The 20,709-nt window shown below is 41.9% G+C and overlaps 1 long non-coding RNA gene across 1 annotated transcript; it reads left to right on the forward strand.

Annotated features, from left to right (window-relative positions):
• The first annotated feature begins 3,200 nt into the window (after positions 1-3,200).
• Positions 3,201-6,382, forward strand: LOC119856045. The gene is made up of 3 exons (XR_006281678.1): positions 3,201-3,340; positions 5,596-5,807; positions 6,130-6,382. It is a non-coding gene; the product is annotated as an uncharacterized LOC119856045 (long non-coding RNA).
• Positions 6,383-20,709: the final 14,327 nt, after the last annotated feature.

Raw genomic sequence — 20,709 nt, forward strand, 5'->3', positions numbered from 1 at the left:
TACACTAGGCAGAGCAGACTTTTGGTCGGTGCACAAGTTTGGAAATCTGGAGTTCTAGGTCTAGAGCTACCTTATACACTGATTTGTTGTTTGACTTTTGATAAAATCACTTAATTATTTTGTGCCTTATTTCCCCCTGCTCCAAAGAAAATAACAACCACCACCAGACCCAGAAGGTTCTCAAACTCTTTGAGAAAAAAGAGAAAAATGTAAATCTCAAAATATTTTCCATATAGATCTCAAATACTAGGGTGCTGGTTGTCTTTTTCAAAGCAGTGCAGGGGATATAGCCACACATCTTCCATTAACAATAATGCATTGAAAAATCTCAACCACTATTCTTACTGGCATAAAGACTGATATGAAACATAAAACTAAAGTGTAATCAAATATTTCAAAAAATGTGATAGTAAAGAATCAGCTCCATTGATACCAAAACTAGATTAATGATTTCCAGGATGATGTGCTCTGTTTTTAATTTGGGATGCCATAAAAGCCTTCCCACCATCAGAATAATAGAATATATAATAGTTTGGCTCTTTAAGCAATTTTAACTTTGTGGGACCAAGGATGAAGACAGGAAAGCCTAAACCAGACAACTATGCCCAACTGATTTGCACTACTTTAGGGATATATGGTAATTTGAACTTATTCTGAGAATCTTAAATATTCAAGATTTGTGTTCCAGTAATGAATAGCACACCATTTAGAAATGGACAGCAAGTCTCTGTTTTCTTTTTGAAGCAGAATCAATATTCTTCCTCTAATCATAGCTTTAACAAATATTGTGAGTCAGAATACTCACAAACTCTGGATTTCTTTTCTTTGTTGTCTAGCTTTATCTTGAATGTTGTTTGCCAAGAATTGAAGACTTTCTTCATTATCTGACAGCAGTGAGGCTTTCCCTCACTAATATAATGATAATACATTGGGGTCCTGGTCAAATAACAATCTCAATAGGAGACTGTCCATTAACTTAAACAGGGTTTGGATGAGGCCTTTTGTTAAATTCCCTGAAATTGAACAGGTTTTTCTTGAAGTGATTTTTTAAAAATTAGTTTTTGCATTCTTTTGAATTGCTGAAATATGATGTCTGGAAACAGGAACCTGCGAAGGATGAACTTGGATGGTGTTTAAAAGTGCACACAGGTGAGGAGCAATAATTGTTTCCATCTCTGAATATATTCATTTCTATATTGCCTTATGAAAAGAAAACCCAGACACAGGAACAGTTCTGACACTATTTTGTGGGCAGATTTTGAGCATCTTTCTTCACACTTTGTAACACCTCATGTACAAATGCCTAGAGCTGTGTGAATAACTGCTATTTCAGGTCAGTGACAGAAACTTGGGGTCTCCTTATTGCTCTAGGTTTTTAGGAAAGAGGGAAGTAATGCTATGTTCCCCCCTTCCATTCACTTGCTTTAGTTGGAGGCTGAAGGTGATGGCTAGTGGCGTTCTGTTCTGAACCAACAAAGAAAATAACAGAACGCCACTAGCCGTCACCTTCAGCCCCCAACTAAAACCTCTCCAACGCATCATCAAGGATCTACAACCTATCCTGAAGGACGACCCATCACTCTCACAGATCTTGGGAGACAGGCCAGTCCTTGCTTACAAACAGCCCCCCAATCTGAAGCAAATACTCACCAGCAACCACACACCTCACAACAGAACCACTAACCCAGGAACCTATCCTTGCAACAAATCCCGTTGCCAACTCTGTCCACATATCTATTCAGGGGACACCATCATAGGGCCTAATCACATCAGCCACACTATCAGAGGCTCGTTCACCTGCGCATCTACCAATGTGATATATGCCATCATGTGCTAGCAATGCCCCTCTGCCATGTACATGGTCAAACTGGACAGTCTCTACATAAAAGAATAAATGGACACAAATCAGACGTCAAGAGTTATAACATTCAAAAACCAGTTGGAGAACACTTCAATCTCTCCGGTCACTCGATTACAGACCTGAGGGTAGCTATCCTTCAACAAAAAAAACTTCAAAAACAGACTCCAACGAGAGACTGCTGAATTGGAATTAATTTGCAAACTGGATACAATTAACTTAGGCTTGAATAGAGACTGGGAATGGATGAGTCATTACACAAAGTAAAACTATTTCCCCATGTTATTTCTCCCCCCTGCCCCACTCCCCACTGTTCCTCAGATGTTCTTGTTAACTGCTGGAAATAGCTTACCTTGCTTGTCACCATGAAAGGTTTTCCTCCTTCCCTCCCCCCCCCCCCCCGCTGGTGATGGCTTATCTTAAGTGATCACTTTCCTTACAGTGTGTATGATAAAACCCATTGTTTCATGTTCTCTGTGTGTGTATATCAATCTCCCCTCTGTATTTTCCACCAAATGCATCCGATGAAGTGAGCTGTAGCTCACGAAAGCTTATGCTCAAATAAATTTGTTAGTCTCTAAGGTGCCACAAGTACTCCTTTTCTTTTTGCGAATACAGACTAACACGGCTGCTACTCTGAAACATAACATATATAGTGGCCAGAAGATGTTTATATTTCCATGCAATGTGGTTTGTTTTTTTAGGCTGGGATATGACTGTTTTATTACAGTGGATTGGGCTTAGTGCTCAATCATGAGGTCATAATTAGCTCTAAGTTTTCCCCTATATTAAGTAATATTTGGGCATTCCCCTCCCACATCTGCCTCAGAAGGACTTCATCCACCTCTCCACATCTTCTCCTCAGGCAGCATTCTACTGTTTTTGAGCCACTCTGACCCTACCCCAAGGTTATATCATGTGAATTTCAAATAGACCCAGTTAACCAATGTATATATGTGATTTTCAGAGGTAGAAGAGAATTAAATAGGACCAGGAGAGGCCAAAACCTGATCATCTGTTGCATGGGCCCTGAGTCTTTTGAGGTGCAGTAAAATAGCAGCCTTAGGACAAAATTACAATCCCTAAACTTTTGAAGTGCAGGGGTAGCTCCCTGCCAGTGCTTCCCAAAGCACAAGTTCCCCCAAAGGAGCAAAAAGGCATGGATTAGGATGGGCATGGAAAGGAGTGTGTATGACAGGTCACTGTTAGTAGTACCCTGATCACTGATGTCACTGCAACATGAAGAAGCTATAAGCTTAGATATGATGAACAATTAAACACTTTCTGTTGGGGGATTATGAGCACCTGGGTGGTAATCACTGTGTTAATAATGTAAGGGGGGATATAAATGGAAGGAACAGGAAGCAAGAGGAACCTCAGAAGGAGAGAGTAGGCTGAGGACTGAAGGCTGTAGGGAAACTGCCTTTTGCTGTATGCTGTTATACCTTTTAAGAAAGGACTAAATACACATGTGGTGAAAAGGTAACAACCTGGTGTGTATTTGTAACTGTGAGGCCACATACACTGGCCAGGCAGTGCAGCACACTGAGTAGTGATGGGCAGAGCCATTTCTAGAGTATGGCAAATTGGGGCATCCGCGTTGGGCCCTGTGCTTTGGGCAGCCCTGTGGGACGGTGAGCGTGGTGAGGTGGCGACTGGGGGAGGAGGGCTGGAGAAGAGGAGCCCCCTCCCCCCAGCAGGCCCCACCGATCAACGCCTCCCTCTCAGTGCCTACTTCGGATCAGATGTTTCACCCACAGCATCAGGAGGTATTGGGGAGGGGAGAGGAGCGTGGGTGCAGCACGATTGTGGGAGGGGATGGAACTGGACAGGGAAGAGATTGGGTGGGACCTTGGGGGAAGGGGTGGAGTAGGGGCAGGGTCTGGGCAGAGCCAGGGGGTATTTAGAAACTCAGCATCTATGTCCCAGGGCCCGCACCCTTTCCCTGCTGAGATGGCCCTGGTGACAGGGGCCCTGTGCCAGCAAGTACACCATAGCCCATCAAGGGATGTAAGAGTCAGAATTCTGTCCCATGTGACATTGAGCTCTGCAAGGCTTTCTACAGTTCTGCACTGCCCCTAACAGGAATTGGGTTTTAAAGGCAGAAAGGATCCCCAAATTAAGATAGAGCAGGATGAGACCACAATACAGGGAGGGACTGGAGAAGGGAAAGATAGGGAGAAGACAAGCTGATCAGTTACAGGGGGAGGGGTAACATACTAAAAGGGAAGTAAAGAAGTTAGTGAAGGACTTAAGAATTGAGGAAAGCTTTTTCACTCACTGAAGGGAAGCATACCAGGTAAATCATCTTTTAAAAGCTGTTAGAGTAGCCTTGTGCTTAGAGTGATCAGATAGCGAGTGTGAAAAATCAGGATGGGAGTGGAGAGGATAAGAGGTGCCTATATAAGACAGCCCCTCAATAGTGGGACTTTTCCTATAAAATCAGGACAGCTGGTCACCCTACTTGTGCTACTTTGTAACATGAGTAGATGCGCTGGTCCAGTGAATCCTTTAGAACAGCAGTGCCCTCTACCGGGAGAAGTCTTTTAAACAGATATTTCTTTGAGGAAAAAGATGAGGTGCTCACATACTGAAGTATAAAAACCTAGATAAGACTAGATGAATAGTGTCTGTCTGCCATTGTAAAGTGAACTGATCTCATTTTTAAAAGTTTTGGAAATTAACATTTTAAAGGAAGGCAATTTAGTGCATGAGCATGAATTGAGTTTATTCTATATTTATTAAAGGGAATTCAGACTAGAGGGATAGTGAGAAGATTCATAACCACTAAATGTTTTAGAAATAAGGGTATTCCTTTAATTTTCTATCTTAAGTACCTCTGGCTTTTGAACAATGTTGAAGCTAGACCACAAATTACTTTGGGTAATCAGTTAGAATCAACCCCAGCTTGGTCGTGATTGAAAGCTGTTGTCTGGCAGCTTGTCAGTTGCCTGTGTGAAGTGATGTGGTTAGTCTCTGTGGTTCCTATAATAAAAACTGCGAGTGAACTAATTGGCAAACTTATTAACAGTCTCGGCAAAGAAGTCAAAGACTTAATGGGCATGGAGAAATAGGGGAGGGGAAGGAAAGGAGATGGAGTTAATCATTACAGATTAAAAGAGTTCAAGTTTTTCCTGAAAGTCTGTCTGAGAATGAAGACTAACAGAAAGCCTTGACTACATTTTAAAAAGCCACAAATCAAAGGCTTTCAAACTTTTCCCTTAGCGTAGACCACATCTTAGATTATTCCACCTCTCCCCTTCATTTGCTACTGTATACAGTCCTTCTCCAGGAATTTGTGATTACAACTGCCCTGCAGAATCTACCACAATTGTTTACATAGAAAAGTAACATTAGGAAAGTGTTTACTGTATTTGTAATGGTTTTTAATGAAACTTAGCAGATAGAAATAGGACTGCCAGTGCCATACACTCAGTCAGCTCTCTGCAGACTACCAGCAAGTACTCTATAACCCACAATTTGAACTTCTACATTGGAAACATATCAACTTGTCTGGATTTTTAAATAGAGAAGAAAGAAAGTTTACTTCTAAATATCTAATTCTTATACTCATTGCATTATTATTGTAATCATGCACACCAAGCAGGTAATCAGCTCTCCCCTTCAAATTGAAGCCATTTTATAACAGACATTCATTTTATTCAGTAATTACTCTTATTTACTTGTCTGTAATCTGAGTTGAATAATACGCCATATCTGAATTATGTTTTTTTTAGGAAGGCACGTAAAGTACTACAACTTTCAAGTACCAGAAAGGACATCTAGTGAATGAAGGATTCAATCCAGAAGTTAGATTTTTTTTTTTTAAATTTCTTTGATGGGATTGCAAAACTCTATATTGCTTTGAGAAAAGATCTGCAAAAAGGTGGCTTCTTGTCAAATATGACTGTAAGTGGTACATCCATGACATTCTGAATGTTGCAGAAAAGTATTGTATACTCTCTCATTCTTTACATAAAAAGAATATAAATTGTTTTTGAAGAGTCTCAAATCAAAGCCAGTATGGGCATAAAAACTAAATTACCCTCTTGCTGGTAGAGTTGGTCCCTGAAGAATAAGAATAAAAAATGGTTTGTGTGGAAGCTGCACTACTGCTATACATTGTAACTTTTAACTGTCCATATATGTTTTATATGGCATGAGAACTTTTTACCCATTTGAATACCTATTTTTGTATTATATTTGTATTTTGTATTAGTAATAGTGGATTTGGCCTTACTGAGCTGAGTCTTTTATTTCTTCCTTAGAAGGGCAGCTTCATGTTACTTCTAGAATTCAAGAGGGATAATTTCATATTGCCAGTGTTAAAACTCTACACAGCTAACATCAGAAAAGTATAAAAAGAATGATCTAAACATACTGAACTGGTGTTAAATAACGCAATTCTGGCTGAAGCCAGATATTATGCAAATGTAACTGGTATTTTATGTGATGACCAAGTTACTGTGCTTTCTATTAGAAACATTCTTTCAATGAAAAGAATCTTCATATTGCAAATCTGAGAGCACCTGAAATTGCAAGCCCATTAGCAAGAATTTTTAATGAATCTGTAAACTCAGGAGTAGTACCGAATGATTGGAGAATTGCTAATATAGTTCCTATTTTTAAGAAAGGAAAAACAAGTGATCCGGGTAACTACAGACCAGTTAGTTTGACATCTGTAGTATGCAAGGTCCTGGAAAAAATTTTGAAGGAGAAATTAGTTAAGGACATTGAAGTCAATGGTAAATGGGACAAAATACAACATGGTTTTACAAAAGGTAGATCATGCCAAACCAACCTAATCTCCTTTTTTGAAAAAGTAACAGATTTTTTAGATAAAGGAAATGCAGTGGATCTAATTTACCTAGATTTCAGTAAGGCATTTGATACCGTGCCACATGGGGAATTATTAGTTAAATTGGAGAAGATGGGGATCAATATGAACATCAAAAGGTGGATAAGGAATTGGTTAAAGGGGAGACTGCAATGGGTCCTACTGAAAGGCTAACTGTCAGGCTGGAGGGATGTTTCCAGTGGAGTTCCTCAGGGATCGGTTTTGGGACCAATCTTATTTAATCTTTTTATTACTGACCTTGGCACAAAAAGTGGGAGTGTGCTAATGAAGTTTGCAGATGATACAAAGCTGGGAGGTATTGCCAATTCAGAGAAGGATCGGGATATTATACAGGAGGATCTGGATGACCTTGTAAACTGGAGTAATAGTAATAGGATGAAATTGAATAGTGAGAAGTGTAAGGTTATGCATTTAGGGATTAATGACAAGAATTTTAGTTATAAGTTGGGGACGCATCAATTGGAAGTAACGGAGGAGGAGAAGGACCTTGGAGTATTGGTTGATCATAGGATGACTATGAGCTGCCAATGTGATATGGCTGTGAAAAAAGCTAATGCGGTTTTGGGATGCATCAGGAGAGGCATTTCCAGTAGGGATAAGGAGGTTTTAGTACCATTATACAAGGCACTGGTGAGACCTCACCTAGAATACTGTGTGCAGTTCTGGTCTCCCATGTTTAAAAAGGATGAATTCAAACTGGAGCAGGTACAGAGAAGGGCTACTAGGATGATCCGAGGAATGGAAAACTTGTCTTATGAAAAGAGGCTAAACAAGCCAAGCTCCTTAAGTCTAACTAGAAGAAGGTTGAGGGGAGATATGATTGCCCTCTATAAATATATCAGAGGGATAAACACCAGAGAGGGAGAGGAATTATTTCAGCTCAGCACCAACGTGGACACAAGAACAAATGGATATAAACTGGCCACCAGGAAGTTTAGACTTGAAATTAGATGAAGGTTTCTAACCATCAGAGGAGTGAAGTTTTGGAATAGCCTTCCAAGGGAAGCAGTGGGGGCAAAAGATCTATCTGGTTTTAAGATTCTACTTGATAAGTTTATGGAGGAGATGGTATGATGGGATAATGGGATTTTGGTAAGTAATTGATCTTTAAATATTCAGGGTAAATAGGACTAATCCCCTGAGATGGGATATTAGATGGATGGGATCTGAGTTACCCAGGAAAGAATTTTCTGTAGAATTATCTGGCTGGTGAATCTTGCCCATATGCTCAGGGTTTAGCTGATCGCCATATCCGGGGTCGGGAAGGAATTTTCCTCCAGGGCAGATTGGAGAGGCCCTGGAGGTTTTTCGCCTTCCTCTGTAGCATGGGGCATGGTTGACTTGAGGGAGGCTTCTCTGCTCCTTGAAGTCTTTAAACCATGATTTAAGGACTTCAATAGCTCAGACATAGGTGAGGTTTTTCATAGGAGTGGGTGGGTGAGATTCTGTGGCCTGCACTGTGCAGGAGGTCGGACTAGATGATCAGAATGGTCCCTTCTGACCTTAATATCTATGAATCTATGAAAAGTATGACTGGAAGACCTTGGTCAGGGAACAGAAGACAGATAATTAGAAAAGATGAACGAGAATGTGTTTCTTTAGGAATTGTCCCTATAAACATCAAATCAGTGATTAAATCTGATGTATTTCTCTGGCTGCTCGAGCTTTTGAGGTTAACTGACCCAGTTTAGTTGCCTTGGATTTTTCTTTAAAGGGGCACTGACATCTTAAAAGAATCTTGGCTGAATCTTTTTTTTAAACCTACTGTTATGACTAACAATTATAACTGAAAAATTAAAGTCTTTTCCAGTTGGTTTACTCTGTACAGTCAAAGTACCATAAAATGCACAAAGTCATGGCTTTCCCCAATTAGTCATTTTTCCCTGTTTGTCTCATAGAGCAGCAAGTTAAAGTGAAACCATGTACAGAAAACAAAAGACCCACAACAAAATTTACAAAAAGTGCATTTTCTTTTTCATGACTAGATTTTAGGTTCACATGTGGCTGGCAAGATGCTTGGGAGTTAATGGAACTGGGAAGACGTGCTGTCCTAGCCCTCTACCTACTCCCCAGGACCATGATGGGAATCAGAGTCCTTCACTCTTCTTGGCCTGTGTAGGAGCTCCTTGTTCTGCTCAACTTGGCTTCTCCTCTGTCTTCAGTCTTAAAAGACTTGTCACCTCTGACTCAGTGCGTACCCATCACCTTAAGAGGCAACTACTAAGCTTCCACAAGCCTTTAGCTTGTTGGAGGCACACAACCAGCTGTGGGTCTTGGGCTTTGCATTAGCGTGCCCAACCCCAAGTTGGTCACCGCATGTTCCTCTGAGATCGTCCCACAGATTTAGAAGTCTGTGTTGGCTCCCTTAGGACTCAGTCTCAAAAGTTCCACAGTGTGCTGGAGTAGACCTGTTGGGGACTAAAGACTATTAGGGATCACCCTTGAATCCCTACAATCCTGATGAGTCTTATGGGAGGAGGAGGTGGCTCTCAGCACTCAAAAGTGAAGGGAAGAGATGTGTGGAGGTAACGCCCAGTAAAACTAAGGATGGAGGCAATGAGCTTAAGGCTTGTAGGGGATTCTCACTTTCCATATACTTTATGGTGTCTTTGAAAAGTGGAGGAATGGTCCACTGATCTTCCTAACTCTTCCTTGTGTACCCTATTCCTGAGTCCTATAAAATTTGCAGCTGCAGGGCTATCTTTCTACAAATTTCAGGGGTAGACAGTATTCTTTTACAAAATCCTTGAGTTTCCAGGTCATGACATGGGGTTAGCAGAGCACTGAACTGGTTACACTATGTAAAATATTTGGCACTTTCCTGTAGTAAGTATCAAACCCCTAAATATACACAATGTTCACAAGTTTTATATACATGCCACACAAGTATAAGTCAGCACCACTAGGCACAGAAGTCAGTATTGACTAGATAGTTTGGGAGCTCCCCAAAGGCAAATGGTGAAAGCCTATGCCAAAATCTGATAAATTTACGTAATCTTCATTCACTAAATTATGAGGGTGAGGGTTGTATACAGGTTATCAGCAATGCGTGTCTATCTTCCTTCCCTCATTGGTTTTCTTTTCATCTTCTCTGCCTCTGTTAGACAAAGAAAAAAATAATCAAGACAATTCAATCCTGTATCAACCCAGCCCTGGACAGAAGCCAGATGGAATGGCTGTGGAAGACCATATTCCATCTACAAAAGCTATTCATTTATTCACTGTTCTGTTTATCATCCAGAAACAAATAGGTTTAAACTCACATATGTTTATTTTAATAAGTCACTGTGAACACTATTACAAGACAGAATGAACGTTACAAGACAAGAAGAGAATGTTTGAAAAGAAGTTACAGATTGTTTCATTACAATCAACTTTCAGGAGGAACAGTAAGATTTGGTACATTTCTAGTGTTGCCACCATGGTTTTCCAATTTCATGCAGATATATTTCAAGGCCTATGGACAAAAACCTCCACGTTTATAAGTTAGGCTACTGTAGTGTAATTTTTATATTTTGTAAGTGTGGCAAAAGCATCTGATGAAATGTTTGCAGGTACCATTTCAAATGTTGTTGTACTAGATGTTTTTATGCAGAATATTACATATTAAAACATGCAGAAGGAACTGGTAACAGAATTACAAGGCAATTAGCGAATTCAATAGAAGGACATCTTTTCTTATTTTACATAACTTTTAAACTTGGCGGTTTAAAATGTAAGTTACCCAAGGTTTAAAACAATTTACCATACAAAGAGTAAGCTTCCAATTTATGCTTTGGAGGTGTTTGATCATTTCAGACATAGTGCATGATCCTGCAACCACAAATGGGTATAGTGCTCAATGTCAGACATAGTCTCATTAAAGATTAAGAGCTATGGTGTGACAACAAGAAGAGCCAATGCCAAAGTCAATGGGAACAGAGACAGTAATAAGCGCTATGCCTAGTAACACCTGTTATCAAGTCCCTATTTTGGATCATCAAAAGCAGAATTTAGATGGTAAGCTCTTTGAGGTCCCTCTTTTTGTTCTGTTGTACAGTGCCTAATGCAGTAGAGTCCTGACTGATGCTAGGGTGCCTAGGCACTACAGTAATACAAAGAAATACTTACTACTGTAGAACCTCAGAATTATAAACACCAAAGTTACAAACTGACTGGTCAACCACACACCTCATTTGGAACCAGCAGCATGCAATCAGGCAATAGAGACCCAGAAAAGCCAATACTGTGCAATGCAGTGTTAAATGTAAACTACTAAAAAACTAAAGGGAAAGTTTTAAAAAATTTGACAAAGTAAGGAAACTGTTTCTGTGCTTATTGCATTTAAGATTAAGATGGTTAAAAGCAGCAGGTTTTTTTTTTGGCATAGTAAAGTTTCAAAGCTGCATGAAGTCAATATTCAGTTGTAAACTTAAAAAAAACACCATAATGTTTTGTTCAGAGTTATGAACATTCCAGAGTAAAACAACCTCCTTTCCTGGGATGTTCATAACTCCGAGGTTCTACTGTACTATTAATTATTAACTTATTGGAAAGAATTCACTGAATGGGAATTCAGAAAAAGAGTGACAAGGATATATAAGAGCTGCTTTGAAAAAATTTTTAAATATGCACACAAAATAAATTAGGCTAAGAAATTGTCCTTTAACAATGCTATCAATAGTTTAGATAACCTCAGTTAACATAAGGTGACCTAATGCAGAACGTTACTGTTATTCCTTTAACTAGCTAGTAAGCTTTAATACATGGAGTTTCACAAATGACATTCATATTTTAACTATTTTTATGTATTTATTATTTCTATTTAAAAATATATTTTAAAGGCTGAAGCACTAGGAGCATCACTCAGTATCATAATAAAAGTTAACATATCAGATAAGTACCAGCAGCAACGTATATCCCATCCTACTCCATCCAAAACTTTATTTCCTGAGGCCTCCCAAAAGGCCCTAGAAAGATAGAGCTCTTGCAGCATGCAAAAATCTAAGCTACTCCAGACCCAAGAGAAATGCCAATTCCAGAGGGCATGAGCCTCTTCACTTTCAGAGGGCAAGCAAGTATATTAATAGCTTGAGGTGAAAAACTACATGAGTACTTTTTAAATGAAAAGAAATTACTTCCTTTCAATTATCCACAGTCTCTAACATTTACTTACAAAAACCTTAATTTGTTTCAAGTTTTTGGGACTATCTTGGGCTCTAATCCCAACGGCAGGTGCCTAAATTTGGACACCTAAAACATGTGGAGGCACATTTTCAGAAAGGCTGAATACTTATATGTCCATTTAGCTTCCATATGGATTTGAATGCCTAATTTTAGGCATACACATTTGAAAATGTTAAATTAAGTGCTTTTAAAAATCATAATGCACACAACCCATAAAATACAATAAAAAAAACAAATGTTTGCCAGTAACTATCAAAATTATATTTATACACAAAACTATGTGAAATGACAGTTAAGATTGCACCCCCTCTACCCTGATACGAAGGTATTCAGCGAAGTATAAATGCTTAACATAAGAATGTCCATACTGGGTCAGACCAACGGTCCATCTTGCCCAATAGCCTGTCTGACATTGGCCGGTGCCAGATTGCCCTGTTCTGTTCATCCAAGGGAATTTCCTGAGATACAGCATGAATCTCTACATGATATTTTTTATTTGTGACTCAAAATGTGATTTTTTTTTTAAAAAAAATACATGCAAGTAAAAGATGCAGCCTCCTTTAGAAAGAGATGTGTTTCCACCTTGTGGACTTAGTTTTGTTTAACTCCACTTATGAAATCAAACTGGCTAAACAGTTTCATAAACTTGTTTATCTGCTCTTGATTAATCAGCATAATGCTGAATGGTCATCCATAACTTTAAATAAGCTATGTCCTACATAAATAAGTCTGGGGATCTCCAATAAATTCCAGCTTTCTTTTCATGCTCTGTGAAAAGGTAAGACATTTCCTTCCCAACCCCCAAACAAACCTCTGCCATAATGTGAAATGATGTTTTAATGCTTTTAGCTGTTTCTGCAACAGCTGATAGAAGTAAAACTTCACCCCTCTAAGTAAAAAGGCAATACATGTGGTGAGTTTCCCTGGGACTGAATACTTTAGTTTTTGTAAATTAGGTATGTTCTCTAACAGAATCCTCCTCCCCAACCCCCATGCTAGATTTACTGTTTGAGCATCTTAACCACTATCTTTTGGCCAAGACTGAGAAGAAGGGTTTAAAATAAGAAAACTCTTGGCATCTTGACTCTTCCCCAACAGTCCTTGAAACTTCCACCTCTAACACCAGCTAAAACTCAGTCTTCAGACCAATGGTAATAATTGGGCTACAAGTTTACCCTAATTATGAATTCCACTGTTAAAAGTGAGTGAAAGTTCATAAAATATCACAACCTATAACAAATGTTGATGGGAAAATGTACAATTTTGGATTGGTACAGACAAAGAAGCCTACTTATATAACTTAAGGATTGTGCTAAAATAATGTCTGGTGAACAAGATAAATGAGGGACCAGAAATCAATGGACCAAAATTGGTGTGTCAAAAATTAGGTCTAATTGGTGAACAAAATAATGAAGGGATGGGCTATTCAGCCCATCACTCCCCTTAACTTAGCTTGTCAGGACTGTATATTTTGCAAAATTGTTGTGAGCCTATGACCAGAAAGGCAGATAATAGTAGTGTCCAAAACAGCCCAGTGCGGGTACAAGTTTGCCAGGTCTTTGATTGGCTGATAAGAACATGTGCCATGCCTATGTTTCTTTAGCAGTGAGGCTGCAAATCAATAAAGACAGAAGTTGCTTTTCACCCCCCTTTTGTGCATGTTTGTCTTATTTTGTCTTTTAGGAAACAGGATCAGACTTTAACAGCAGCAGCAATTACAACAGCTCCAGCTCAGTTCAACTAACAACTTCCTTTTCCCCAAAAGGACAGTTACTACCAACTTTTATACCATCTGAAAGACTGTCAAATGGGGGTTCCTGCTAAAAGATCTCCAGCTAAAGGGGAAAGGGAACAAGGGATGTCATTAAAATAAAAGCCTTATTTAATATTTCACATTTCAAATGCTTTACCTCTTTTTCCTTCTTTTCTCTGTCTTTAATAAAAAGTTAAAAGGATTTGTAATGATGAGTTTGCCATGGTACTAAACAGGCTGATGTCTCTTTGTACCAAACCCTAACCTAAACCTTGTTTAACACTATTGAATGTTGGTCAGCAACAGGGTCATGTTAACATCTTTGACTCCCTGGGCCCATTTATTCCATCTAAATTAATAGAACAGCTTTCCCACCCCTTGCCCCAATAAAACCTGTTCCAAAGTAGGATTAAAGAAGCTTTTTTCAGAGATATTCAGCCAGGCATTTTGCCCCTCTTTAAATGAGATGCACATTATCAGAAGCAAAATAAAAAGTCACATATGGAACTATTTAAAAGAGGAGCCACTATCTGCCTGATGGCAAACTTGAGTTATTTGCCTACTCTAAACCACTTCAAATAATTTTCATCCATAAATTGGAAGCATGCAAGGTTTTACTTTCTTTCAGTAGATCTTGTCTATGAGAAGACTGCTTCCATATCTTTGCTTTAGGGTATGGTAAAAGAAGAACTTGGTTGAAAGAGACTAAGCATGTTGTGAAATGCCTTACAAGACGTGCCCTATCATGCTTATTGAGAATCATTGTAAAAAAGTTAGATGAAAACAATCATATTTACCTTTCAGTAATAAAAGGTGCTGTACTACGTATGCATGCAATAGTTTTTTCTGGTCTGTGAAGCACAGGCAAATTTTATAATTATAGTTTGTAGCATGCTAATGCTCTGCATAGATAGCTATTGAGTAAAATTTCCCAAAGTGCCTTAACTTATTTAGGTGCTTTTGAAATATTTACCCATTGTCTCAGGCAAATTTTTCCTTTAGAAATCTTGAAGCCATACAGAAATGAAGTGATAACATATGAAGTGGGCATATGGGCATTGGTATATGCTTAAAAGGATGGTCTTGATCCACAAAATTTGGATCCAGATTTTGAAAGTCCAAGAGTGCAAACCCAGGGATTTGGTTCATCCTATTATAGAGACAGAGACTAGCTGTGAAATTTGGATCCAGCTCCTGGTTTCATTTCTGATCTCTCCAAAGTTTGGGGCATTCACAGCTGACATGTTGGCCTGGGCTTATTTCTAACACTCAGTCATATTAAATGAGATCAAATGCAGGGTACTGTTATAATACAAGCCCAAACACTGTGTAATCTAACTGTTATTATATAATGCAGCTTTTTAAAATTTAAATTTTGAAAAAAAATGTGTTTTACTGCACTTTTTAAAGAAAGAGTTCAGAGTAGAAAGTGAATGAGAAACCAAAATTCCCTTTACCAACAATTTATAGGAATTTTCTTTAAGTACTTAGGGATGTTATATGATGTAGCCTGAAAGCCAATGCTGGATCTTAAAGCAATTGTTATGTTAGGTCTCTATTTACTTCTATCTTCACTGGCCCTTGTGATCATCCTATCCAGCATGTCACTTTCCAATAAGGTGCTGGTCATCAGTGACCATTTAAAAAGAAATATATTTTTGAGATATGATCCAAGAAAACCAATTATTCCTCTCCTGCCTGTTTATAAATCCTGCTTAAACCCACTATTCTGCCTGGAGGTGGATACAGCCTGTCAGAGACTGGGACTGGCTGGACAAGGAGATTGGGGGCACATCTACACTACAGCAACACTGCTATAGCTCTGTAGTATAGACACTACAGTGATTAAGGGGTTTTTCTATCACTGTAGTAACTCTAACTCTCAAAGAGGCAGTAGTTAGGTTGATAGAAGATTTATCCCATCGACATAGCTGTGTCCAGAGCGGGGATTAAGTTGACTTAACTACCTCACACAGAGTGTGACATTTTTCACAGCTGTGAGCAATGTAGCTAGAGGGAATGGGGCAGAAGAAATCAAGCTTGAGGAGAACAGGCAGACTCCTCTCAAGAGCCTAGAATGGAACACAAGATTTATGAATCTCAGTTTCTCTGCCATCAACAAGTATCTGTGAAACCCACTGCCAAAACATGTGGATCACCTTCCCCTTATTGCTGGTCAACATACAGGGTGACAATCTACTATTACTATCAGTTACTCAGCGAGCTCAAGCGCCAGAAGTGTGTGCAGTGGATATAAAGGTTCCAACACTGCTGATGACCCATGGGGATTCAATATAATACAACATGATGGAATTTGGGGTTTTTGTTTCCAGTTTGCTTTTTTAAAAACCTAGGAAGTTACACAGGAAAGCTATATTAAAAGAACATTAAGGTTTCAAAGTCAAGCACTCAAAAGTTAGGAAATGCTAGAATTAAGGTTGCCTGTGCAACTTTTATTCAAGCCTCTAATGTATATGCATGCATTATGATAACAGACTTTATTTCCATTATCACATACTATTTATTCTAGAAGATTCCTGCCTTATTCAGTGCACTGGCCTATTTGGTCTCCATATACCAGACAAATCCCCCAAAAGGGCACTGTCTACAAAAGCAAAAGGGCCACCCCTTCTACAGAGGGGGAGGGCCAGAAAAGAACATTGAAATCAACTGATTCTGGGGGACAACAAATTAAAAAAAATAGGAAGGAAGTGCACATCAAGAATTCAAAGACAGGATTCCAGAAGGGGATGCAGAGCAGAGAACCCCAGACAATGCCCACTACTCCTCAAAGGACTCCAAGGAGCCAGCAGATGCTGCCCAGAGGAGTTCTGTCTAGAGATGTGATGAAGGAATGGAAACAGGCTTCACAGTTACAGAGCACCTCCCTCACTGAGCTTCCTCCTCCTGGTCTGGTGGATAACCAGGTTGGGCGGTGCCAGGAGGAGATCTTGCAATTTTGTGGGGCCATGGATGGAGTGTGTGAGACTAAGCAAGTGAGGTGGTAGCGCAACCAGAACCTGAATAAGAGGCTGCAGCCTGGCGCACTCTGCATAGATATGCTCCAGGATCTCCATCTTGCCACAGAAGTGACAGGTGTCATGGGACTCCACAAATCACACTAGCCACACATGCATCAAAGAGCCACCAACTAATATCCCCAGTGTTCGATGGAATCAGAGTGGATTAGAGGTGATCCACCAAGGCTCCCCACCCTCCACGAGTGGCAGCAGGTCCTCCACTTAATATTGAGACAGGACATGAGGGCAAGGAAATGGATAGTACAGAGCAGGAGCATGTAGAGATGTTTTCTGGGTGCAGTTCAGCATTGGATGGCACTCAGCCGTCTGGGTTGTTTATGGGACTGATGGGGCAGGGGCCCAATGACAAGCACAAGAGGGTCTGGTGTGTGTGGTGGGCAGGGAGCACTCTTCTGCATGAAATGCTCAAGGAAAGCAAGAGAAACAGGGGGCAAGATTACCCTCACCTCCAGAAGCACACAACAGGAGACACACAGGGTGGGCAGCCTCATGCACTGGGTGAGCACCATGGGATCCACCCAGTCACTTGGATTGTAGTCCAGGTGGTATCAGAGTCTGGTCATACCAGACAGGATCATCCTCCAATGCACAAAAGGGGACTCCACCAGTGGACACATGAAGATGGCATTTGTGTAGCAGGGTTTCAAAGGGGAGATCTTCTTCCTCTGTGACTGATACAAATTTGGTCACTGAGACTAGCTTCCAGGTCCTCAGGAGGTCCTGGTAAAAGACTGGCAGCTGAGAGAGGTCTCTGTGAAGACGTCTCAGGTGGAGATAAAATAGCTGCTAGCTGTCTCAGAGAGAGGGGAGGAAGATGTTCACCATCACACTCCCTGCTGGGCTACCTGCACTGTAAAGCAGTCTCTACAGGGTCTGAAGCGGAAGGTGTGGACCCCTGGCTGCAGATGCAGACCAGGCTCTGTCCACCTTCCCACAATGGGAGGCTCAGGACACCCACAGAGATTGAGTGCAGCCTCCATTAGGAAAACCTCTGAGTTCTTTAACTAGAGATTGGCAAGGGGTCCAACTCAGGGTGTTGAACTGGTGCCAAGCCATAGACATGACCAGATGATTGAGCATCAATGCCCTCCCTCAGAGGGGAAGGCACCAGAGCAGCCCCATCCACCTCTGCAAGCAGTCAGCTACTCTGGCTTCTAAATCTCTCCAATTCTCCAGCAGGAAGGGAATCTGCTGCAGAAATGTATATGCACAGGTTGAACAGTGGACCTGCACCCTGCCACATGGCATGGAGGATAGGTGGTCAGGAACCCCCACCACCCATCCCTGACCATCATGCAAGAGCTCTTGGTCCAGTTGACCACAAGTGGAGGAGGATGCTTAATAGATGGCTTGGCAAGCCTCCATCTGTGTCTGTCTTGTCCTGGACCATGAGGAGCATGTCATAAGCATTACTGGCACAGGCAGGTCTAGGCCTACCCATATCTAAAGGCCCGCCCCACAGCTAAGGGAAAGTGTCCACTAAGTCCAGGCTACAATGGAGTTCTTGGGACAACAAATGGGGGGACAATAAACGAACAAAATACCTTAGGAATGGGAGTGAGGTCAAAGATGAGGGATTGGAGCAGGGGAGAGAAAGAGAGGAGGGAAAGAAAGAGAGAAAGACATCTAGCAGAGAACCCCAGACAACACCCACTGCTCCTCAAAAGGTGTCTAAGGAGTCAGTGAACACCACTCAAAGGAACCCTGCTCAAAGATGTAATAAAATGTGGGACCAGAAATAAGTCCCAGAGTCGCAGAGCATGTCCCTGTCTAGCTTCCTCTTTCAGGTATGACAGATGGACCTCGCCTCGCGAACCAGCTGAGCGGCAGCGAACCAGCGGAGCAGCGGGGACAGCAGAGCAGCTCACAGCAGGAGTTTGCCTGGGACTGGTAAGTATCCGAGTGTGTGTGTTTGCTTGCTGAGGAAGTATCCGAGCGTGTGTTTGCTGGGAGGGAGCCTGAGTGAGTGTCTGATTGGCTGCTAGCCTGCAGGGGGCGGGCATTAGGGTGTCTGTGTGTTTGCGTCAGGGAAGCCTGGCTGTTTAAAAATAGCCAGAGCCTCGCGAACCAGCTGAGCAGCGGGGACAGCAGAGCAGCTCACAGCAGGAGTTTGCCTGGGAGTTCGCCTGGAGTGAGCCCAGTGAGGCTTACATCTTGCCAACGTCTCTGAGGAAGCTCCGTAGTAGGTAGGTGATATGGAAGGGGGGGATTCAGCTGTTGTGACCTGCACTGGATGTGCCATGTTTGTCTTTCTTCCACAGGACAGAAGCGACTTTGTCTGTACAAAGTGCAAGTTGGTCTCCATATTGGAAGAGAAGATTGAAGGTCTGGAGCAACAGGTAACGACCCTGCGTTGTATACGAGAGACTGAGGATTTTCTGGACCAAAAACTCAGGATAGCCTTCTAGGGGCACAAAGCTCTAAAGATGTAGAGCAGGTTGCACAGAGGAGCCAAGAGGCCAGTGAAGAAGCTTGGCAACATGTGACCTCCAGAAGAGGTAAGCGGAATGTCCGGGTTCCAGTAACACAGACACAGGTAACTAACCGCTTTCATGTTCTCTCCACAGGTACCAATGCGGAGAGTGGACCAGATGATATGTCTGGGGGGAGAAAGCGGAAGGAGACTCCGCTGGTTGGGAGGCATGAGATGCGATGTCCTGAGGTTGGGGGTTCCACGACCACCACTCCCAAGAGGAGAAGGCGGGTGGTGGTGGTCGGGGACTCTCTCCTCCGGGGGACTGAGTCATCTATCTGCCGCCCTGACCGGGAAAACCGAGAAGTCTGCTGCTTGCCAGGGGCTAAGATTCGTGATGTGACGGAGAGACTGCCGAGACTCATCAAGCCCTCGGATCGCTACCCCTTCCTGCTTCTCCACGTGGGCACCAATGATACTGCCAAGAATGACCTTGAGCGGATCACTGCGGACTACGTGGCTCTGGGAAGAAGGATAAAGGAGTTGGAGGCGCAAGTGGTGTTCTCGTCCATCCTCCCCGTGGAAGGAAAAGGCCTGGGTAGGGACCGTCGAATCGTGGAGGTCAACGAATGGCTACGCAGGTGGTGTCGGAGAGAAGGCTTTGGATTCTTTGACCATGGGATGGTGTTCCATGAAGGAGGAGTGCTGGGCAGAGACGGGCTCCATCTTACGAAGAGAGGGAAGAACATCTTTGCCAGCAGGCTGGCTAACCTAGTGAGGAGGGCTTTAAACTAGGTTCACCGGGGGAAGGAGACCAAAGCCCTGAGGTAAGTGGGAAAGCGGGATACCGGGAGGAAGCACAGGCAGGAAGGTCTGTGAGGGGAGGGCTCCTGCCTCATACTGGGAATGAGGGGCGATCAACAGGTTATCTCAAGTGCTTATATACAAATGCACAAAGCCTTGGAAACAAGCAGGGAGAACTGGAGGTCCTGGTGATGTCAAGGAATTATGACGTGATTGGAATAACAGAGACTTGGTGGGATAACTCACATGACTGGAGTACAGTCATGGATGGTTATAAACTGTTCAGGAAGGACAGGCAGGGCAGAAAAGGTGGGGGAGTAGCACTGTATGTAAGGGAGCAGTATGACTGCTCAGAGCTCCAGTACGAAACTGTGGAAAAACCTGAGTGTCTCTGGATTAAGTTTAGAAGTGTGTGCAACAAGAGTGATGTCATGGTGGGAGTCTGCTATAGACCACCGGACCAGGGGGATGAGGTGGATGAGGCTTTCTTCCGGCAACTCACGGAAGCTACTAGATCGCATGCCCTGATTCTCATGGGTGACTTTAATTTTCCTGATATCTGCTGGGAGAGCAATACAGCGGTGCATAGACAATCCAGGAAGTTTTTGGAAAGCGTAGGGGACAATTTCCTGGTGCAAGTGCTAGGGGAGCCAACTAGGGGGAGCGCTTTTCTCGACCTGCTGCTCACAAACCGGGTAGAATTAGTGGGGGAAGCAAAAGTGGATGGGAATCTGGGAGGCAGTGACCATGAGTTGGTTGAGTTCAGGATCCTGACGCAGGGAAGAAAGGTAAGCAGCAGGATACGGACCCTGGACT

The sequence above is a fragment of the Dermochelys coriacea genome, chromosome 5, assembly GCF_009764565.3.
Source record: "Dermochelys coriacea isolate rDerCor1 chromosome 5, rDerCor1.pri.v4, whole genome shotgun sequence".
Lineage (NCBI taxonomy): Eukaryota > Metazoa > Chordata > Testudines > Dermochelyidae > Dermochelys > Dermochelys coriacea.